The sequence below is a fragment of the Nyctereutes procyonoides genome, unplaced genomic scaffold, assembly GCF_905146905.1.
Source record: "Nyctereutes procyonoides isolate TBG_1078 unplaced genomic scaffold, NYPRO_anot_genome, whole genome shotgun sequence".
NCBI classification, from domain to species: domain Eukaryota; kingdom Metazoa; phylum Chordata; class Mammalia; order Carnivora; family Canidae; genus Nyctereutes; species Nyctereutes procyonoides.
This window is the reverse complement of record NW_026575036.1, coordinates 11698639-11723192: the sequence shown is the minus strand read 5'-3', so window position 1 is coordinate 11723192 and position 24554 is coordinate 11698639. Positions and strand designations below refer to the sequence as shown.

The 24554-nt window shown below is 39.0% G+C and overlaps 1 protein-coding gene across 1 annotated transcript in view; it reads right to left on the bottom strand.

Annotated features, from left to right (window-relative positions):
- STK38L (serine/threonine kinase 38 like) overlaps positions 1-19826 on the bottom strand; it is an 81115-nt gene extending 61289 nt beyond the window's left edge. Inside the window, exon 1 of the mRNA XM_055318797.1 lies at positions 19755-19826. The gene's annotated coding sequence lies outside the window, so the exon portion shown is untranslated. The remainder of the gene's footprint in view (positions 1-19754) is intronic.
- Positions 19827-24554: the final 4728 nt, after the last annotated feature.

Genomic DNA, 24554 nt, shown 5'->3' with positions numbered 1-24554 from the left:
ACAAATACTAGGACCTTTTCAGATTTATATATGAGAAGCTACCCATGAATGCCAGTCTTCAAAGAGAACTTATCCTTTCCCTGGACTTTAGGCAAGACTCTCCACAGATGAGTAACTCACTCTATCTTTTCATTCAGCCTGCTGTCTCGTATTTCTCTGCTGCACATTTCAACCTAAAGACCTTACAGATAACTTATAAATAATTATGTCCAAAAGTAAATGCATACTTTTCCTCCACAGCCCACCTTCCAGCAACCCCATTTCTGTCCACGGCACCTGCCTTTCTTCCAATCAGAAAGCTTGGAAAGCAATTCAACCTCTCCCTTTGCTGTTTCAGGTTCATCAACAAACTGTCCAAATCTCTCTCCCATCCCAGCTTATCCTTCATTCTCATTTCCATCATCCTAACAGTCCAGGCCCCGATCACAATGTCAGTGACATAACTGCATCAGTGTTTGAAGGTCTTCCTGATGTCATTCTCTGCCATCTCTAAGTCACTGTTCCTTCTACAGAACTAGGATGTTATCATTCCTTGGCTCAAAAACATTTAAAGCCTTCTCCTTTCTACCACTCCAATCTAAACTTCCTTGCCTGGCTTTTATTAAACCCCATAATTTGACTCCACCCTAACTACTTACTTTATTTTCCATTATTTTCTAGTCTCCTTCCTCATTAACCAACAGACATACCATAATCAACCCTACCACCAAACTGTAGAATATCTTAAAAATAGTCCTTCCTTTCCCTCTCTATTTGTATTGAAAGAATCTCATGAATTTTTCCTCTTTTACAAAACTGTTCTTGATATCTCCAACCTCATTTATGCCTTACTTCATAACTTGTCTAGCACTTACTACGAATCTCACATTTAGGCATTTAATTCCATACTCCTGTGTAAGTGGATTTACTGTCATGCACGTTAGTCATCTATTAAATTCCATATTCCTTGAGGACAAGAGCCATACCTTATTCTGTCCCCCACAGCATTTAGCATGATACACAACACAAATAAAATGCTAATATTTGTTGACTGAAGTAATTGACTTCAGCCCCAGCTTCTTTCGCTACGTTATATACACTGCTACATATATCGTAGCAGTTTGGCCAGGTCAAGCACCATCCTAAGGAATATAGCAGGAGATGGTTTCAGCACACTACTATGGAGGCCCATTAGGTGTAACACTATAGAGATGACAGGGGGTCTCCACACCCCATAGCTGGAACAATAGAGACAGAGTTCTAGGAAATCATATTGGGGGTTCTGAAGTCTCTTCCAAGGGTATAGTAATAAGGATCTCAAACACCTTCTAATCTCCATGACAATAAGTACTAGGTCTTTTGAAAGAGGGCTTTGACTGGAGTGAATGTCAAAGAGAAATGCCTATTAAAACAAAAGATCTGAGCAGAGTCCTATTTATTCATAAAATGCTATTACGTAAATCAGGTGCCATGCTGCTATTGGTTAAGAGATGGGAACTGCCAACTGATGAGAAATATTTTCATGTGTAGAGTAATAGTGTCCATATATATGAAGTTCTTTAGGGTCTTCAAAGGGCTTTCTACATCATCTTTTATTATCTGACCTTTCCTAAATACAGGGTGAAATGGATACAGAGTGTCACATTAAAATGAGTTCATATACAATACTTTGTTTTATTGAGTCTACTTTAAATACACATACCTATATCATTATAAAATTAAGAGCTACTTCAGAACCTGACTATTCAATGACTTTCTTTCTTCCATAGAAAAGGTAATGTTTTAGAATGCATGACCTATCAACACTTAGCATAATCTCTATAATGCTTTCTCCCTTTTAGAAGAGGTATTTTAACTTATCCATTTTGTGCTGAGTCAATTAAAGCATATATAGAATTCACTAGATATAAATTATGAAAACCAGTTTTCAACATTTCTATTTATAAAAGTTGAAATTTTTCTTTAAATTTAAATAGGGCAGCCCGGATGGCCTAGCAGTTTAGTGCTGCCCTCAGCCCAGGGCCTGATCCTGGAGATGTGGGATCATGTCCCATGTCAGGCTCCCTGCATGGAGACTGCTTCTCCCTCTGCCTGTGTCTCTGCCTGTCTCTCTCTCTCTGTGTGTGTCTCTCATGAATAACTAAAAATCTTTAAAAAAAATAAATAATAAATAAATTTAAATAAATAATTTGTATTCAATTTCAAAGCATAATGCCTGGGTTCTCAATAAAGGCATTATTATTGTCTGGACCTTACCCCTAAAATCAAAGCTTTTTGAAGGGACTGCTGTGAAACTTCTTGTAGTTTCTTTTAGTAACTGGACGGAGTTAAAGAATGATATAATGGTATATGGAAGCCTGGTTACCTTAGCATATAGGCATCTATAACGGACTCTTGGCTGATGAGAAAGTGTACCTTGCAAAAACTAAGAAATGAATATGTTTATACAGAGAACTGCTGCTGCTGCTGCTAATGAAACCCAGCATTTCCTGACTTCCCGTGGGCTAAGCATATGCTAAACACACTAAACATCATATACACTGTATATTCATATATGTTCACTCTTAAAACTGTGTCTGGCAAATAGTAAACCAAACATAAAAGTTTATCATCATCATTTCCTGTCAATTCTTAGAAGAGGATGAATACATCATGAAGCAGCCATTACTTTACTGTAGCTCCCATCCCCTGCCCCTTTTACAGTTATAAAAATAAGTTTAGAAGACTTAAGTAATTTCATTTGTTCCAAGCCACACAGTTAAAATGGTAGATCTAAAGACCTTTTCTAATCACTAGGTAATCTTTCTCCTATTTGTCTGAGCTATCATTGATACACAGCACTCTGTAAATTTAAAGTATACAGCATGATGGTGTGACTTTCATACATTGTGAAATGACCCGTTATAGGGTTAGCATCCATCATCTCATACAGATACAATAAGTAGAGAAAGCAAAAGAAGAAAACTTTTTTCTTCTTGTGATGAGAACTCTTAGAATTTACTCTCTCAACGACTTTCCTATATACCATACAGCAGTGTTTGCCATAGTCATCATGTTGTACATTCCATCCCTAGTACTTACTTATCTTGTAACTGTAAGTTTGTACTTTTGACCACCTTTCTCCTATCCTCCCACCCTCCCCACCAACTCTGGTAGCCACAAATCTGATCATTTTTTCTATGAGTGTGTATTGTTTTGGTTTATATTCCACATATAAGTAGATCATATGTATTTTTCTTTCTTTGACTTATTTCACTTAGCATAATATATATAATTTGGGTCCATCCATATTGTTGTAAATGGTAGGATTTCCTCATTTTTAATGGCTGAATAATATTCCATTGCATGTGTGTTTGTGTGTGTGTATTTCTCTTTTTCTTTCTATTTTTTAAAAAATATTTATTTATTTATTTATTTATTTATTTATTTATTTATTTATTTGGCGGAGAGAGAGAGTGTGTGCGACACAGTCAGTGGGCGTGGGCAGAGGAAGAGGGAGAGAGAAACCCAAGCAGATTCCACACTGAGTTCAGAGCCCGACACCAGGATAGATCACGATTGGAGCCCAAACCAAGAGTCAGATGCTTAACCATTTGCACCACTCTGGTGCCCCCCCCACACACACAGCCAATTTCTCTATCCAATCATTCATTCATCAATGGATACTTAGGTTGTTTCTATGTCTTGACTACTGTAAATAATGCTGCTATGAACATGGGGATGCAAACATCTTTGAGTTAGTGTTTTTACTTCCTTTGGATATATTCCCAGAAGTCACTATGTAATTTTGATTCACTGATCAAGTGGAGTTTAAGCTTAGAATCAAAGAAGTAGAAAAAGTTCAGATATTATTGTAACTATGAAAGAAGCTGGTCATGCTCTGAAAAAAAATGACAACGAGGTCTAGCAAATTATTTGTTGCAGGAAAACAAACAGGAGGGGATTTTAGCAACAAGGTGGTGTTAGGTTCCTGCAAATACATATCAGAATATGAGTATTAAAGAAAGAAAACTGCCGTTTTACAAATAAGTAAATATGATGCCATTAAGCATCACTGAGATTTGATGGGACAGGACTTTGAACCAGAATAGAGCAATGGTGGAAAGGTAGAGCATGAAGAATTGCTGATTTGGAATATTCTAGAGACTGAAGCTGACATAAATAAACTGAGCTGTAAGGAAGACTTCAATTTTTGGGATATCTGCTCTAATTCTTCCACAGCTAAAAATCAAGGTATCTGATAAATGCCTTACTAAACCTTCCATCTCTCAAATAGGGAAAGAAACATTCAGAATATGAATGTGACCATGGGAAGAAATTAACTGGCTAAATGGAAATATTGGAAAACCTGACAGCAATTTTGAAGTTACAATGGCTGGGAATGTGGGACATTAGAGAACACAAATTACAGAAAGTTCACTGAAAAGAAAAGTAAATCTTGCCTGAGACTCTAAACGGGAAGCTGCATATGTTTTAGGAAGCTCTCAATAATACAATTCTAATTAAACCAGCTTTGATTGAATAATATTTACTGAGCACCCACAATGGGCCAGGTACTGTTCTTGGTAGTAAGAACACAGGTGACACAGGACATCTGCCCTTATGGAACTTATATTCTAGCTGGGGAGGGGAGAGAGTGTGTGCAAGGGCTAAGAGAGGCATTAAAATATCATCAGGTAAATAAAGTCATCAGGAAAGGTTCCATTGAGGAGGAAGCTTGAATGATGTGAAAAAGATGGAAGAAGAGGGAACAGTAACTGCAAAGGCCGTGAGGCAGGAGTGTCTATAAGAAACAGCAAGGAGATTGGCTTGGTAAGAAGTGCAAGTACATGGGAGTGGTAAGAAAAAGAGTTCAGAGATAAAAGAATTACCAGAATGGGAAGCACTTGTAGACACCGTCAGGACTTTGGATTAGTCCTGAATTATACCCATAGGAATTCATACTTATTATGTCCTCTCACACTAAAGCCTATGTGAAATACCTGTATTTTACCAGGTGTTGCGAAGAATCTACTAAGGAAGCAGAAATCAAGGTTATTTCCCTGGACACACTGTCTTAAACTCTGTTGAAAGTAAATGATAAATTGAAAATGAATTTAAAAGAATAATAAGGAAAATGTTCTATATGTATCCAGGACCTGACAAAGTACCAGATTTAAACTTCTAGGTTTTAGAGTAAATAATTCCTAAAATTATATCACCAGAAAGTATCCAGGAAAGAAGAGTAAGAGAGAAGGGATTAAAGAAAGGGAATGAGTCAGAAAAACATGGGGGAGAAAGGTATAACCAAACAGTATTGCCCCTATTCATCCTGGTCATGTACAAAAAAATGTTAAAACTCGAAATGATTTGGTATAAAAAAAATAGAACTCTAGTTATCAACTGCAAAGAATATTAATGACAGAGAAAAGGGGAAAGATTCTGAAAATACTGGCTGCACAAAGAGTTCTCCAACTAACTTACATTTTAAAGACAAAGATAAGAGAAATGGAGAGGAGGCATACATAACATGGATGCCTATAAAAGAAACACAGGATGGTCTCAGGAAGTCAGATGCCCAAGATGAGCTGAACTTAAGAAAACCATTAAGGGCTTCTGAGTTTCCATCTGAAAGGGAAAATTTGCAACAGGCCTAGGTAAGTGGGTTAAGGTCAATGGTGCAGTTAACTTATAACAGGGGGAAAAAAGAAAAACCACTTGTTTGGCTTTTTAAAAATATTACACTTGCATACCACTTTATGGTTTACAGATTTCTGTTTTATGACATCCTTGCTGAGGAGGTACAACCCCTGTGTTATAGAGGAGAACTCTCAGTGAGGTGCACACCCACCACCCACCCGTGGAGCTCCACCTTTCTTCTCGGGGGAGGGTGGAAAACAAAAACCAAAAGTAGATGCCCAACAAGAGAGATGAAGCCCAGGATACAGGACGCCATAAGGAACTGCACCCGAGTGCCCTGCAAATCTTCTCATCTGGCCAACTGCTCAGTTTGCCTATCTCAGACCCATGTATGAATGTGCCCAAGTGCTGTAAGTACTCTGACGAACTATGAAGACCAGAAAGCTGTGCTAAAAGACAGGAGATGAACAGCCCAATCTTTCAAAATGAGGAAAGAACATGAACATTACAAAAGAACATGGATGTTACAAAATGTTACAAAACACTGTTGTGCTTATCATCCAGCCCAAGGAAAACTCTAGAACAGATACTAAAGCAGATGGCTTTTGAACAGACAAAGATGAGTGATCACTAAAAATCTGCATGGATTCAAGAGGAACAAGTCTGGCTAAGTAACTTTATTATTTCTTTTGTTGGGAAATCTAAAGGACAAATAATCTCTGTGGCTCTTGAAGGTATGGATCAAACCCCACTCTCCAGTTTTTTTTAGGGAGAGGAAGGGAGAAAGATGAAGGAAAATAGGCTGAGTATTGGATCTGTTTATAACTGATTAAGCAACAAAACTCAGAATACTCATAAGTAAGTTCCGCAAGACTTGCTGGGCTTAGGCAATTCTATTATCAGTGAACTGGATAAAGTTCTATCCTTATCCCAAACTGGAATCTGGAGAGAATAATCAAAAGGAGGACAGTGGAGTCAAATCCAAAACAATTTTTTTTTAATCCAAAACAACTTTAACAGAAGATTAACCTTAACCAATGAACCTTAATAGAGAAAAGGTAAAGAATTATATTTGGATTCAAAAAACTTAAATGCTAGCATAAATGGTGATAAATTGTTACATACATAAAGAACAACTAAAGATTTTCATTGAACAAGGCTTGACAGGTTAAAAATGGGAAATGACATCCCCAAAATTTATGCAATCTTAGTATTAAGCTAAGCTAATAGACATAAGGGTCAAGAAAAAGAAAGGTGAATGTCATATTGTACACTGTACTGGTCACCACATAACTGGAGAAGTTTGCAATACTTGGCAATGCCTTATAGTTAGTACAAAGAGACAAAGCAAAATGCCCACATAATTTGAAAATTAAATCACCCTCTGGGAGTGATATCAGCATGAATGAAATAGAGTGGCAGAAATTAGCTCTCAACATAAGTAATTGCAAAAAAATGTGTGACTGAAAATATCTGGAATACCCAAGTCCAATCAAAAGTGAACAGGGTGTAGTTTCTGAGAGGTAAGATTTCTTAATTCTGTGAATTAAGCAAGCTAAAATCTTGCAGGGGACCTAGGTGACTCAGTCAGTTGAGCATCCAACTCTGGCTTCTTCAACTCAGCTTGTGATCTCAGGGTCATGAGATCAAGCCCTGCCTCAGGCTCCATGCTCAGCACGGAGTCCACTTGAGATTCTCTCTCCCTCTCACTCTATCCCTCCCACTCATGTTCTCTCTCTCTCTTATATAAATAAATAAATAAATAAATAAATAAATAAATAAATAAATAAATAAACTTTAAAAAAAAAAAAAGAAAGGAAGGAAGCTGAAACCCTGTCAATTTTGTTTTCTTCTGGCTCAGGAAATTGTATTAATGGAACACTATTATATTAATCTAGAGGGAAAAAAGCAGGAGTTTAACATGCAAGATTTTGCCTATGTTCCCCTAACATTGTCCAATATTAAAATGGGCTGCCCATATCTAGAGCACCAGTGGGCAGATGCATCCTTAGAAAGAGGCTCCATCAGGCTATCATGGCTTAGTGACGCGTCCCACGAAGACTGTCCTAGTAGGTGACGGAGTGCTGACCATATGATGCATGCTTCCATTCTACTCACAGTTATATTAATAAGCTCATTAATTAGCATTCTTGTGTTTATACTGGTCTCTTGGTCACTTGCTAAATTGAAATAAATTTCCATAATCCTGATTCTTTCTGAACACATACAAAAACAATTCAATTTATGGAGCTGGAAAAGTGAAGTCTACATCTTAGATATTAAATATTCTAGGAATGAGATGGACAATGGAGTCCTGAGCTCAGAAGAGGTCTGAGCAAGATATACAGATTTGGAAGTGATCATCACAGAGTGGTCCCTAAAGACATCAGAGCATGTGAGATTATCCAGCTCCCAGAGCATGTGCAGGGTGAAGAAATGAGGAGAGGGGACAGAAGCCTGGAAAATACCAGCCACTGAAAGGAATGAAAGTCCTTTCGTATCCTGTACAGGTATCCTGTAAACTGCTACATTTTTTGCCTTTACCCAGTAACTAAAATATTTAGATAAAAATGAACCATCCACTTGTCAAGGATTAGAGGAAACGCACAGTAGAGAATCTGATTGTATGACCCCTACAGAAGCTTTCAGCTCTGAACATGAGTCAAAGACTTTCATTCAATCCAGTATTTCTCACAGTCTGAGAAATAACTTTATCACTATCACAGAAAAAATAAAAGTGTGCCTATTTTTATTCTTTGGCTTTGTTAGCCAGTGATGGAAAAAACGTTTTGAAGAACTAAAGCTTCTTGTTTCCTGAAAGTAAAACGTACTTGGTTTACCTGGACAGGAGACCACAGGCTCTAGATCTAATTTCTTACCCTATTTTTCCTTCTGTGGGTCCTGTTTACCAGTAGTAGGAAAATGCAGTTTTATCCAACCACCTGTTCCCACTTACACATCCCTTCACTTTCAGCCACCTCTGTCCGATGGGGGCTATGTACATAACACTGGGCTTAAATCTTAAATGTTTTACTACATTTCAGAAATGTACCTGTAACTTTCACTAATATTTAAAAGGTGCTGGTTTCTGGTTCCCTTTCTGCTCAATGCTAAAAACAGAGGCACAGGTATATATACAAATTTTGGTTTTATTCAATCCAGAAATATTGGATTAAGACAAACTGTCTTTTTTGGCATAACAATACATCCATGCCAGACCTGACTACTGGCAGTTCAACTGAATCTTAAAATATGGCACACGTTCCACTAAGCAGCACCTGGAACAGGTATCAGAGGCATTTGACTCCTTTTAGCCTTTTCTCCAGCCCCCTTCATTCTGCCTCCCCCAATACTCTGCAACCCTTCTTTTTCTTTTCCTTCTTGTCTTTCACTTTCCTCTTGGTAGTGCCCAGAACTTGTACTATTACCACTAATGGCACTAAAGCTAACACAGCTGCCAAGTCCCAGCCTGGAATACAATGGATATAATTCTAATTGACTTGTTGGTTGTCTTTAGAAAACAACTATATTCTGTTACAGAGGCCCAACCCATAAGAAACCTATGTGAAAAACCTAGCTTCCTAGCTCTGGCTATCTGATACAGATTCCGTACATATAGTTCAGAATCATGACTTGCCCATGTAGGTTTCTCAATGACCAGAAAATGTGGGAGGGAAACAAATTAGAGTTCATGTTTGACATCATTTAAAGTTTAAGTCATGCTAACTTATATAGTATAGTAAAGGTCAGAGTAGAAAAGATTAAAAAAAAAAAAAAAAAGCAAAGCTAGAACCAGAACAAAAGGACTTCAGCACTAGATATTACACTTCTGGGAAATTTTCACAGGTTCCATAAAACTTTATGGTAAAGGTAAATAATTGTGTTCCTACCACAATCCCCTCCCTCAAGTCAAGTGCTCTTGAAGCTATGTGTTGGTACTGCATTCTCTGTATAAAACAACCCTAGTGGCTCTAGGCATTCATCAGAGGGAAGGTTTTCAGTAGATTGCTTTCTCTCTTTATCTCTCGGGCTATTTGGTATCATTCATTACCTTTTTTGTTTAATTTCAGAAAACGGAAGCAAAAGACAATTTATCACCTGCAATATACTTGCTGGCAAGGAGTGGGAAACACAGCAGAGGTACTTCCACTAGGCTGTAAGAGGCAACAGAAATATTTCCTTATAAAAGCTCAGAATGGTAGAGCTGGATAATATTAAAAAATCATATTAATAAAAAATAAAAACAAAACATGCCAAGGGCATCTGCATGGCTCAGTCAGCTAAGCATCTGCCTTCAGCTCAGGTCATGATCCGGGTCCTGGGGTGAACCCTTGCATTGGGGTCCCTGGCTCAACGGGGAGCCTGCTTCTCCCTCTCCCACTACCCCTGCCCCCAGCTTGTGCTCTCTCTCTCTCTCTGAAATAAATAAAATCTTCTTTTTAAAAAAAGGACTTAAAAAACATGGCAAATAAAAAGCTGTTTTATTAAGATGAGCCCATTTATCTTATCTAGCCCCACAGCCCAATACTAAAATAACCCAGGTTCTTGTGGCTGTCTTAAACAGTATCTTAGATCTCTATGCTATCATGTCCTCCTGCTGTTTTTTGGCCTGAAAATCTCCTACTCACCCTTCAAGTCTAAACTCACATGCTACCACCTCCTTGGAAGGCTTCTTTGATTTTCCCAAATAGGTGCTCCTTTTCCTTAGATGCTCCTCCTATTGCTACTTCATTGTAGTGGCTATGTGCTATTGCAATTATTTCTATACCTGTGAGTGTAGCTGTGTAGTCACCTGTCTGCTGTCTGAGGGAGCACCATGTCCTTCCATCACTGTAATCTTCTGGTACATGACATGTGCCTCATAGGTAATTCGCACAGTGAAAGAACTTCCTAGGTCTCAAGATGGAGGAGCAACACCCATCCATTCAAGTCTCTCTTTCCCAATCCCACCTAATTTAGAACTTTATTATCTATCTCCTGGATTATTTAGTCTCTTCAAAACAAAAACACAAATTTAGAACAATATATGCATGCCTGAGTGTTTATTTCAGCATTATTTACAATAGCCAAGATATGGAAGCAACCTAAGTGTCCACCAATAGATGAGTGGATAAAGAAGATGTCATATCTATACAATGGAATATTACTCAGTCATAAAAAAAGGATGAGATCATGCCATTTGCAATATGGATGGACCTAGAGGGCACTATGCTAAATGAAATTAAGTCAGATTGAGAAAGACAAATACCAAAGAATTTCATGCATATGTCAAATCTAAAAAGCAAAACAAATAAACAAAAAGCAGAATCAGGCCTCTAAATACAGAGAACAAACTGACAGTTGCCAGAGGGGAAATCGGGGCTGGGCCAAATAGCTGAAGGGGAATGGAAGGTAGAAGATTCCAGCTATGGAATGAACAAGTCATGGGGATGAAACACACAGCATAAAGGACATAGTCATTGATACCGTAATAGTATTGTGTGGTGACAGATGGTAGCCACGCTGGTGGTAAGCAAAGCTTATAGAAAAGTTGAATCACTATGCTATACACCTGAGACTAATGTAACATCATGTGTCAACTATACTCAGAAAATTTTAAAACTAAATAAAAATAGATTAGTCTCTTCATTGGCCTTCTCATTTCTGGTCCCTCTTCCCTTGAGTCCATTCCAAATACACTACTGCCACTGTAATGTTACTAAAGTATGACTTTAATTAAATGTACCAGGTTGCACAGTTGATGCAAAGAATGAAAAGCTTTCTGAAAAACACCTGTTCTCAAAGCTCACTGGGCTCAAATCCAATAGGGCAGGGAGAGAAGTAAATAATTAACATAGAATTTATCAGGTGTTATAGAGATATATCCAACTCAGGCTAATCCCTCTGCCTGGCCTGGCCTTCACTCTTAAATAGCCAATTCATATTTCACTTTATACAGGAAGCCTTCCTAATCTCTCCAGCCAGAAGCAATCCCTCCTTCCTCTGCTCCCACAAGCGCCCTGTCACTCACTTATCACTTTCTGTTTGAATTACAGTTATTTATACCCATACATTATGTTTCTTACTGGATTGAACCTTTCTAAGTGGAAGTGCAATACAGTTTACTCATCTCTTTTGCCATGCACCTAATACAGTGCACTGCAAATAGACGATAAATGGTGAATTATGGTGATTAACCTCACTAAAACATTATGAGTCTGTGATTCCTTTAGGATTTGCCAGTATTAAGAACATCGATGGGCCAAATACATGCAATTTGTACTGAAATTTTTCCACTCTAGCCACAAAAATAGAAAAAGTCTTTTCAGTTTGGCTAAATAATAGTAGATATATGGAGAATATCCTCAACCAGATTTAAAAGATGTGTCCAAATGAAATGGATCTCTATTGTAAAAACACAGCAAAAGACAACACCCTAGTATTATAAACCAGGCCAGCAGCCTCTGATGACAAATACCAAAAATCTATGAAGTGCAAACATGGTGTGGTCTTTCCATACTGGGGCCAACTCAATGGGTAAGTGCTTAACCAAGAAAAAATATCCACAGTTTAGTAAAAATTAAATCTAGTAAAACAAGATACTGGCACAAGATAAAATTTCAAAGATAGAGCAATGAATAAGCTCTCAAACTTCCAGAGTTCAACATATGTTGCTTGTCCATTCTCTAAAGTTCGCATCCAATTTCCTATAAGAGTGACACTGTAAGATACCTCATCAAACCTGGTTAGGGTCTCCATTTCTTCAATTTCACTTTTGAAATGATATCTGTCCTCCCTCCCTCCACTCCATTCCTTCACCATAATTATTTTAGTTAAATGCCAGTTGTATGCAGGATGAGGTAGGTAGCAACTCAACCATCATTCACTGAATCACAAGAATGAAGGACTTTTAAATTTCATGATTTGAAATGCAGAACTAAAATTCCAACTTCTCCGGACATCTGGGTGGCTCTGCGGTTGAGCATCTGCCTTTGGCTCAGGGCGTGATCCTGGTGTCCTAGGATCGAGTCCTGCATCAGGCTCCCTACAGGGAGCCTGCTTCTCCCTCTGCCTGTATCTCTCTATCTCTCATGAATAAATAAATATTTTAAAAAAAAGAAATCAATCAATTAATTAATTAAATTCCAACCTCTCAATTTTGACTGAAAAGGCAGCTCACATCTCAAAACTATAATACCTTTTAAGAAAATGCTCTGCTGCAATATTTATCTGCTCTTAATTGGCTTGAATGAAGTCAGAACATTTGATTCTATCATTTATTTCAGCATTAAAATTGCTGAGGGCAAGAACTGTGTCATCAACTAATTTTGCACAGTCCTTAGGAAAGTATATGTAGCAGCTTTTAATCTAAAGATTTGAGTTAGAGGGAGGATTGCAATACAATACAAAGCACAATACAAATGTAAGGGGCTACAACTACTATTCTTACAATAGCTCTCCCCAAAAGCACGAAAATATAAGTAAAGTTGAATTGTTTCTGTATACTTCTCCTAAACGAATTTATGTTTGATGTGCAAAAACTGTAAATAATTCCTAAAAATGGGAAGAAAAAAAGGAAAGAAAGAAAATTCAGGTGGGACTAGAAGAAGGAAGTAAATTAAATAGCAGAGGATGAGTTATTTTAAATAAAACAAAGCAATACAAGAGAAAGCAAACTGGATCTTAGGGATCAAGATCTAACTCCATCACTTACTATCTACCCACACGATCCTGGTCACTCCTCCAAAGACTCCAGTTTCTTCATGTATAAGCAGAAATAATAACTCATAGGGTTGCTGCAGGGATTAAATGAGATGATATTTATATAAAGTCCTTGGCATTATGTCTTGTACATAGTAAGTGATAAGTGAGTGATTACTGTTGTTGATAAAATTATTATTAGACCAGTACACTGGTGATATTCAGGAAGAAAAAAGAGCCAAGAACATGTCAGAAGGGAAGGTGACAGACAGAGAGCTAAGTCTATAAATTCCTGTTGGGAGATAAAGTTTGAGAAACACAGATAACACAAAGCATTTTTTCATGTTAAATGGACATATTACATACTGTGTCTTCAGGATTACTGAAGAATCTACAGAATTGGAGCCAAAATCTCAATGTCATAAAAGCAGAATAGCAATGACTGTATGGAGAAAGAGCAGGACAGCCCTCCCCCCGCAAAAAAAAAAAAAAAAAAAAAAAAAAAGTGCTTATTGATGTGTACAGAAGCCTGTTTCTGAATTTTCAACTTTTTAACTCTTCCTAGACAGAATGAAAGCTAGGCTCCATAGCAAAGGCACACCAACTCTGCTTGCCAAAAATAGATGGTACTAACAACCATGCAAAGTCATTTAGGTTTCTGTCCTCTTGATCTTTTTTCTGGGGAAGTTGTTTTATTTGTGACTGATTTTAGGTGTTAAATATTTTTTAACTCCATCATCTTCAGTAATTGCAAAAGTAATGAAAGTGTTCCAAAGTTAGGGAAACAGCAAATAATTATAAAAGATAAGAAAACAAGGGGAAAGGTAAGAAATCTAAGAGGTAGGTAAACACTGGATGCTGCTGTGTATATGGGATCAGACTTACAAGTGGCAATAAAGTCTATACCTATGGAATCAGTAAGAGTCCGCAAAAGACAAGGAGAACAAGAAACCTGCATGTGTGGCCAGAGAATCAACATTAATCTGGGTTGTCAATTGGTCTGGTGTTAATTCAGGAGAAAGCAAGGAGCTTGTTTACCAGTTTAGAAGCAGAGCATAACAGAAGTGCTAGTATCGTAAAACTGCCAAAGTTCGAGGCCTTTTTTGAATTTACCCAACCTGAGTGAATGGTCAGCTCACCATGTGACCTGTCACTGCTAAGGTCTTCTCTAAGACCTGTGCAGAGATCATCTAACAGGGAAGCTACCCGTCTCAGTGGATTTTCAAAGTCTATTTTCTAGTCTATTAGGGGAAAAGATGCCCAACAATTTCTACCAGCAAGGAGGTGAGAGTATATCTGGTTTCCCTCTGAGGGACCAACTCACACTCCTCTTTACTAAGAATAATAACCTTTCAAAACTAAACCTGTATTTAGAGAAACATTAACTTCTTCTTATAACAAAGCATACTTGCCTTATAAGTATTTGCATGAGGGTTGCCTGGGTGGCTCAGTTGATTAATGGTCTGACTCTCGATTTCGGCTCAGGTCATCTCAGGGTTGGAGATGGAGCCCTGAGTCAGGCTCCACATTGGGTGCAGAGTCTGCTTAAGATTCTCTCTCCCTCTCTCTGTGCCCCCCCCCTGCATTCTCACGCATTCTCTCTCTCTCGCAAATAAAGTCTTTAAAAAATTATTTTAATTTCAAGAAAAAATTTTAAAAGTATCTGCATGAAATTATAGGCTGAAGATACTAAAAATGTTGTCAATCAAATGGTGGTAAATGGAAATACTATGCCATTACTATTAATTTAAGCTGTGTAAAAATACACACACACACACACACATATACATATATATATTTAAACTTGTTTTGCCACTTTTGTCTAATTACAATAATAGATGAGCTTTAAATTCTGGCTTTAGTTCTTCTACTTTTCCTATTACGTTTTAAGCTTATCAACTATAAATTATCCTACTGTGGGGGTTTTCTACAATCCACCCAACTCAGACATGGAGAGAACACTTACTATATTCAATCTTAGAAAATACGCCTCTAGAACTCTATTGTGAGTTTGGTCAATCAGGACACAGACAAAGGAGCTGAAGTGTCTGCATCTTGGTAGAGAGTACCCCTAACCACTGCTGAGATATACTTTTTTTCCCCTAAACTTTGTATCTAATTGAGTTTACTATGATCCCAATACTTTGATAACCAGTAACAAATGTGAAACATTCTTGAAACTTCATTAATAAAATCATTTGACCATTCATTCAACAAAGAAGCAGTTAGTTACTGAGTAGGCCTATATACTAGGCACAGCACATTTCTTTTTTTAAGATTTTATTTATTTATTCATAAGAGACACAGAAAGAGGCAGAGACACAGGCAGAGGGAGAAAGGGAGCCTGATGAGGGACTTGTGCTCAACCACTAAGCCGCCCAGGTGCCCCAGCACAGTGCATTTCTATGGCACCTTTTATTTTACAATTCCAAAGAGCTTTCAAAGTTGCCCTAACTAACATAAAGTATCAGTGATTGAACTTCTCTCATTTTATATATGTACAACCCTCTATTCAAAATCCTGATTCATGGGACACCTGGCTGGCTTGAGTTGTTAGAGCATGCAAATCTTGATCTTGGAGTTTTGGGTTCAAGCCCTACCCTAGGCACAGAGATTGCTTAAAAGTAAAAAATTTAAAAAACAAACAAACAAAAACCTGATTCAGGCATAATATATTTAGCTGTTTGTGGAAATAAAAACTAAAAGGGCTGAGACTATCAATCATTAACTGAATTCCAACTTCACAATTCAATCCAAAAAATACTCAGTGCCAAGTGATTTTTTTAAATTACAAGCCAAAATATACAATGATTCAAACATTCCATTAGGCAAAGGAGTTAATATAGTTACAATTTCTCATTTCTAAATCCTTATGGGTATGCTACTAAGTGATAAATCATATTTATCAAAAGTCCCACTCAATGGTTACATTTAATTTGCACCAAGAGCAGCTTTTTGAAATGGATTACCTAGCATTCCAAAAATAACTTATTTACCTGGGTTTTCTTCATTTTGAAGCCCTTTCTAGAAAAGGAAGTTTTAAATCTATGTGCCAGAGAAATGTATTTTCCTAAATCAATTTTTTGAAAAAGACCTGAGAAAGATTATCGAGAATGGAAGAGAAAACAAGGACAGAGATTAAGCACAAGCACCAGGTATAAACCAGATGCTTGCGTTGGAGCCCTCGTGCTGTCATTTTCTAGTTATCTGGTTTAGTACCTCAGTTACCCTGACTGCAAAATGGGAATAACAAATACCTACTCCATATGGTGGTTATAAGAATTAAGCCCATGTAGGGATCCCTAGGTGGCTCAGCAGTTTAGCGCCTGCCTTCAGCCCAGGGCGTGACCCTGGAGTCCCAGGATTGAGTCCCACGTCAGGCTCCCTGCATGGAGCCTGTTTCTGCCTGTGTCTCTGACACTCTCTGTTTCTCATGAATAAGTAAATAAAATCTAAAAAAAAAAAAAGAATTAAACCCATGTAAATTAGTACATGTAAGATTTTAGCAGCAATCGGCATTATATAGTGTTTACTTATCGTGATGATTACAACTACATCAGCCAAATCATTTACACGAATACCTTTCCCTACTCAAAACCTTCCTTAACTGATCTAAGTGGAATTTAATCCCTCTCCTAGGCTTCTCCACAAAATGCATGTGTATTACAGTTATTTGGGTACATTTCTCTCCCATTAGATTGTATCTCTCTAAAGATAGAGACTACAGCTCGTCTGAGTGCACCAGACAGCAAATATTGTTCACTGTTGTCCTTCTTTTCCCTCTTTCTAAAGGTTCTGAACAATCATACCCTGTCAATTAGCAAACCTTGACCTGGAGACAAGTGCTTTATGTAATCATTGCACTTAAATACTGTTCTTACCTTGCTAAACATTCTCTTAAGACTTAAATGGGAAAAAAAAAAAAAAAGACTTAAATTTTGTGGGGAGAGGGAAGGAGGAACGAAGGATTAATTTAATATGTTTAAAGTGCTAAGGATATTTTTTAAACTTACTTCTTAAAAATGTCTTATGCCCTAAAAGCTTATGTGCATTATTTCATTTTAAAAAAGCCCCTGGTACTTTTAATATAAAAATACAGTAGCATAATTTCTGCATATGTCAAGTCTAACCTAATCATAACTTGCCCATCTGCTGATTTTAATGTAATCCTGGGGATGCTAAAAGACAATATGCTTGCTTGATTCACCCTACACTATTTATGTAAAATAAAATCATTTTAATATTACATTGAGATGCAAATCTTTCTGGCTCTGATTTGTGCCCTTTTCCCTCTTTAAAAAAGTGCCACACACACACACACACACACACACACACACACACACCAAACAAGCATCCAACTTATTCTGGATCACTGGGGAAGCACTTTCTAAAGTATTGTCCAACTTTGTTCACACAGTAATGTTGCCCTTACTTTGAGAGAACAAACTTTTCTAAAAACAAATGGCTGAATTGAGTGCCTTGCTTTGTTACCATTTTCTACAAATTTTCCTTTTTTTTTTTTATAGGTCCTACCTTTTTCAGCATAAAAACTGCTGAGGACACCTATTCATATGCACAAATATTCCTAGTCTCTATTCTTTGACTCATTCATATGCACAAATATTCCTAGTCTCTATTCTTTGACTCAAACAAACTAAAAAACAGAAGGCTGAAAAAAGAACTGCATTCATTTCATGTGGCTTTTCTAAGTTATTTTTTTTTCATTCCTCAGTGGCAGGGCCTTTCAAAGGAGTACAAAAACTACACCCAATTTATGTCTCATCCTAAACACAGCCACAGCCAAATGGAAAACATTATCAACCATCTTAACCAGAGAAAAATACAAAGCTAAGCCACATCAAACTAAAAAAAAAAAAAAAAAAAATCTTTACTTTTTGAGATCAGGATTTTTCACACAAAAGTATTTTGATGAACCTACGCAATGAACAAATGTAATCTCAACATCATATTTTGAACTAATTTCTCTTCCTCAAATAGTCACAATAGTGGCTCACTCACATATAATACCTTTCAGCTACTGGGTAGAGTACAGTAAACTTAATTGTTTTATATATCCTGAGGCATACAAAGAAAAGTCAATCAAACACAAGAGGTTCCCAGGACCTTATATAGATATACGACTGAGACCAAAAAAAAAAAAAAAAAAAAAAAAAAATCTGCTCTGGGTAACTAAAATTGGGCTTAAGCAACAATAGATCCTGCCTTAAAGTAGGGAGACCTGACAAGTGGTAAGTCCCCACCCCAGGCCCACCCCCTGAAAGACAAGCTTTCACTCCCATCTTACAACCAAGAGGCATAAATCAAAACACTAAGCGTTGTTTCCTCAGACTTTAGCAGTAAGACAGCTAATACTGAGGCCTTTTTCAGAGCAACTGGCTTCTATCAAAACTTATCACAAGTTATGTGAAACAGACAAGAGCGTTGCTTCTGCATTTTACCAAGCGAGAACAACAGCATCACAGTCTTTGGACAAGCCACCCGCTTCCAGCACCTCCAGCTCTCCCCGCCCCCCTCCCCCGTTCCCTTTTATATCCTTCCTCCAAACTTGCAACCCGAAAAAGCGATCCCACAAAACAAAACAAAACAAAACAAAAACAAAAAAAGCCGCATCGGTAAACGGGAGGCCGCTGGTTTGGAAAATAAAGTTTGTTCTCTGGCTGTCAACCTGGTAACTTTCTAAGGGCGAAGCGTCTCCTTCTCCATCGGGTACAACCTTCGCCTAGTCCCTTAGCAAACAAGCACTCGTTTGCCCCCGACAGTAATGAGGCGAAAATAAGTAAGTAAATAAATAAATAAATAAACAAACAAACAAATAAATAAATAAATAAATAAGGGGGGGGTGGAGTGGGAGAAAATGATGTTGGAAGAGAGAGCGTCTCCGGTGCCAGGGGGTAGGGACAGATTCTGCGACCGGGGTTGCGCGCTCCGCGCTCCTGGGAGCCTGGAGGCTCCACCGTGTGGATCCGAGAACTGTTTAGCATCTGACGCATCAGTTTTTGGGAACGGTGCACAAGCAGCCCCCACAATGGGAGCCCTGCCTCGAATCCTCCGCCTCGGTGACATCGGCTGCGGGGCACGCGACGGGCGCGCGGGGGGCACCAGGAGCGCTGCCGCGACGTCTGTTATTGTTTACGAAGCCCAGGCAGGGACCGGGGTCGGGGTGCTCCGGGGCCGAGCAGCGGAGGGCGACAGGGGCAGGGAGGCACGAAGATCCCTCCCCGGGCTCGGGGCGACCTGTCCGGGGCGCGCGGGGCGAGCAGCACCTCGGGGAACAGGAGGGCCAAGGCCGTCGCCGGGGCGTCCCTGGAGCCGCCGCCAGCCCCGGCATCACCCGGCTGTCCCTGGACGCCCAAAGACGCCTCACGTCCCCTCCGGCCCCTGCTCGCAGAGTTGCGGCCGGCGCGCCGAGCGGGCCCCCCCAGCGCGGCCGCCGCGCGCCGCATCCGCGTACTCACCTGCCTCCGGTCGCGCCCGCGGCCGGCTCAGCCTCGCACGGACCGCAGCCGGTCCCGGGCCCGTCCGCTCCCTTTTGCCCGCTCCGCCCTCGCCCCGCCCCCGGGAGGTGGCGCCCGCGGCCGCGCCGGAATCTCGGGGCGGCCTTCCTGAACTCTCGCGAGCCCTCCCTCCGCGGCTTCTCGGTGGCTGGGCCGGTCAGCCTCGGCTCTGACGTCATACGCACCACAGCCGGAAGTAGTCTTGTGTCGTCAACGCGGGCTCCTCTGCGCCCCGCCCCCAGCCCCGCCTGCCCAGGGCGAACTCCCGGAGGTCCGCGTGGTGGAGTTGGCCGGACGGGGGCAACTACCCTCGTTACGTAAAGCTGGTTCAGGCCTCGCGTGAGAGCGCCCAGTGTGTTGCCGTACTAGCCACGTGTCCTAAGTGATGGAGTTTTTCTCCGGACTTCACAATATGATGCAAAAAAATGTTAGAAATGGAAAGGCGTTTAGAGATCAACCACAACACACACACGAAAACGCACGTTTTGCAAATTAGGAAAAGGTGGTCAGCAAAGATGGATTGGCTGGCCAACTCGCCCAGTCAGTAGCTGTGGGATCTAGAAACCACTTCGGGCTTTTTGCCCATTTTCCATCTCAACCATGACTCCACGGCGAAGACTTGAAAGGGATTCGAATTTGGAAAAGCCACCAAAACTTGGAGGCATATACGAAGAACTTGCTTGGCTTATCTTGGGAAATATAAAATAACCAGCAGTACTGGGCTGCTTGATGTAGGATCTGAGAAATAGAAAGGAAATCCCTGTGGTTTGACTCAAAAGGGGTGGCTTTTGCCAAGATGATGCGTTGGAGGGAAAAGTTCCTGGACAAACCAAATAAGAGAATCGTTCCCAATTATTGTCAACAGACTTATCTTTGATCTAAATACTGGAGGGGTTATACCCCTGCCTTCTAGAGTCTTCTAAGACAATATATGAAGCTGTTATTATGCTTACAGAGAATATAATTATCTTTAGTTTCACCAAGAGGAAGTGATAGATGGAAAAGACTTAGGGAGGCATCATGACATCACTCCTCTCTTTTTTTTTTTTTTTTTTTTACACCCTATGCTTTCTCATATATAGATGGTAACAGAAAGAGCACTGCTTTGGTAATTAGTGAATTATTGAGGAAATCAGTTCCCCCAATATCGTATGGTCCTTTTGAGACTCAAATAACAATTGCTACATAAGGGTCACCTGGTAGGCTCAGTGGTTGAGTGTCTGCCTTTGACTCAGGGCCTGATCCTGGGATGGAGTCCCCCATCCAGCTCCCTGCAGGGTTTCTCCCTCTGCCTATGTCTCTGCCTGTATCTGTGTGTCTCTCGTGAATAAATAAAACCCTTAAAAAAAAAAAAAGAAACACAAGTGACACAATTGTGATCAAACATGATTGACAGAGGCCTGTACACCTCTCTCCCCCCGCCACACACATACATATAATTAATTCAAGTGAGTAGAATGGAGAACAGTTTATGGAGTGTTCTATAGCAAATAATGATTTCACATACACCATATATTTTTCACAGCACTGGAGTAATACGGACTGATCTAGGGTATCAGAATAGGACTCTATGAAGGCTAAAGCTTTGACCTCCAGTTTCTAAACTGAGGCTATTCTAAAAAAGTTCCCACAGGAAGTTGTTGAATATGCCTAATATGAAATAAATTAGAGCCATGTGGCCTTCTAGAAGCCTGGTGAAATCTAAGGACCTTTCTCAGAATATTGTTCTTAAATGCATAAAATAAACTATCTAGGGCTACAAAGGAAATTTATTTTTTTGACACACAGTTATCAAAATACTACAAAGTGAATTTGTGATATGTGATAGGCAACTTCTAAGATGACTCACAATGATCCTCATTTCTGTCTTGTGCAACCCCCTCCTATTGAGAATCTAATGACTGGTTTTGAAAAAGAAAATACCGCAAAACTAATGGGATATCACGTCTCACCATTAAGCTACAAAAAGAATCTGGCTTCCATCTTGTATCCTCTCTTGCTCTCTCCCTAGCTCACTCTGGTTGGTGACCAGCTTGCCGTGGTGTGACCTATCTTATGGAGAGGCTTGCTTGGCAGGGAACTGAGAGAGATCTTTGGTCAGCAGACACCAAAGAATTGAGACACTCAGTCCAACAACCCATGAAGAACTGCCAACAACTTAAGCAAGCTTGGAAGCAGATTCTCTCCCAGGTGAACCTGGAGGTAACTACAGCCCTAGCTGACACTCTGACTGCAACCTGGGAAAGAATCCTGAGCCACAGACCCAGCTAAACCATGCCAGACTCCTGAGCCACAGAGATGTGAAATAATAAGTATTTCTTATTTAAGTCCCTGATCTGGGGGAGGTGGGTAATTTATTACACAGAGATAACAGATATATATTTGTATCTTTATTAATGTATTAAATAACAAGGTCAAGACTTACAGTAATTTTGCAGCAGTGATGCACATAATATTTTAGATGTCTGCAACAACTTTCATGTGGTAGAAAATATGTATGATTTCTCTTGGGGGTGAAGCCACAGGTTGCTAATATTACTGTGGTTTGCTGACTACATTCATAATGGAAGAAATGTTAACTTACAGTTAGGCTTCAGTGAAAATAATATATAAATATACATTTATGTCAAAAATTAAGTATATAGATTATGGGTATATCTACTTTTTCATCAAATTTCATAGACCCAGAGTTAGAACCCAAGCCTGTATCACAGATTATGTATAGAGTCTTCCAAAAACACTTATTATCAACTCTCTCAGACATTAGAATTAAAGTCCAGTAATAAACCCAGTTAATAGATATAGACCATGGCCATTGCTAACTTTATCAACCTACGGTTGAACGTGAATTTTTATCCCCTTTCACTTATTCCCTCTTCTCCAAATTTATGCTAAATGTAGATTGACAGGTGAAAATCTTAGGCTGGAAAGTGAGAAAGATTATGGTTGAAAACCTCTACAGCCCTCAGAATTCATCTGATTTTTGTTTTCAGCATGTAAACTGAAATCGTAAGCTCCCTGACCAAAGTGACTCCTTAGTATTACCTTTACTCTCCTAGTCCTACCTCATAGGAAGTAACCATTGAATGCCAAATGATGGCAGTAAATAATAACAGAAGGAAACTATGAATAAAATCTTTCTACTGTGTGAGTAAAGGTGCTTTGCTATATTTGTGGCTTTTGCAATTATGGGATATGGCCAAAGCCATGTTTGGAGGATAGTTTATTGCATTAAATGCAGTTAGCAGAATACACAAAATGTAAAAACAGATAAACCAAGTTCTTAACTCAGGAAACTTGAAAAAGTTGATTTCAAAAAGTTGCAATCTAAAGAAAGTAGAAGGATGTAAAGATGAGTACAGAATCCCTTCCAGGGGTCCATGGCCCTTATATGCACCAAGTATTACAGATCAAAATATAATCAATCCTAGACATAACTCTGTTTTTTAAATGGATGTAAATTCTACTATGATTAACAAATTCAAATACAATTCTAAAATATAAAGGCAAAAATTCATGCAATAGGGAATTTCTTTTAAAGGCTGAAATTGACCTATAACAACCAAAAGGTGATTCTTTGAAATGTCAAGGAAGTAGGAAACACTTTGGCAAAACTAATTCAGGAACAAAAGGAGAAGACACAGATAGTAAGGATGATAAGAAAAACATAACTGGTATGGAGATTTTTTTAAAGCATAAAAAATTATTTTAAAAGAGAGAGAGAGACTATTAAGACAAGCTGGTTAACACTCCCCTCTGTGTGAATAAAAGAGTAATGTTAATTCCTGGTTCACTCCATGTTTAGACTAAAGAGCAACTAATATTTACTGACTCTGGGAGTCAAGCATTGTGCTCTTTGCTGGTACTAACTCATTTAATCCTTACAATAAGCCTGTGAGTTAGGTATTATTATTATCCCCAGTTTTCAGATAATGAAACTGAGACTCAGGGAGCTATAGGACTTACCTCAGGTCACCCCAGATAGTGAATGACAAAAGGAGCTACTCAGATTCCCAATAGTAGACAAAAGAAGCACAACTGAGCAAAAGCAAAAACAAGAAATCTGGAGACAGAGATACTTAAGTCACTTGCCTAATTACAACATGAATAGTGAATGTTAGCTATTTCTGTTATGTTAATCCCCATAGTTTAAATGGGTTTAATACTACCACCTCAAACACACATGAGAGACAAGGGCAGAAATTCACTTGTGTGTGTGTGTGTGTGTGTGTGTGTGTGTGTGTGTGTGTTTTAAGATTTTATTTATTTATATAACAGAGAGAGAGAGAGGGAGAGAGACCACAAATAGGAGTGGCAGACAGAGGGAGAGAGAGAAACAGGCTCCCCACTGATCAAGTAGCCCAATGTGGGGCTCAGTCTCAGGCCCCTGAGATTATGAATTGAGTAGAAGACAGACACTTAACCGACTGAGCCACCCAGGTGCCCTGAAACAGTGACTTTTAATTGATCCTTGATTTAATTTTTAACCTGCTTGACTAAATGGCAAACTGTTTGTCACTGAGGTCTAAAGCAGTCTCAGATTTGGACTCTTTCTCCCCCAAAGTAAAAAAAAGAAAAAACTACATAAATCAGATGCCTGAAGAAGAGTTTCAAGGAAAGGTGAAAAATACAGTATGTCTAACTATATCTTTTTTTTTATTTTTATTTATTTATGATAGTCACAGAGAGAGAGAGAGAGAGAGAGAGAGAGAGAGAGGCAGAGACATAGGCAGAGGGAGAAGCAGGCTCCATGCACCGGGA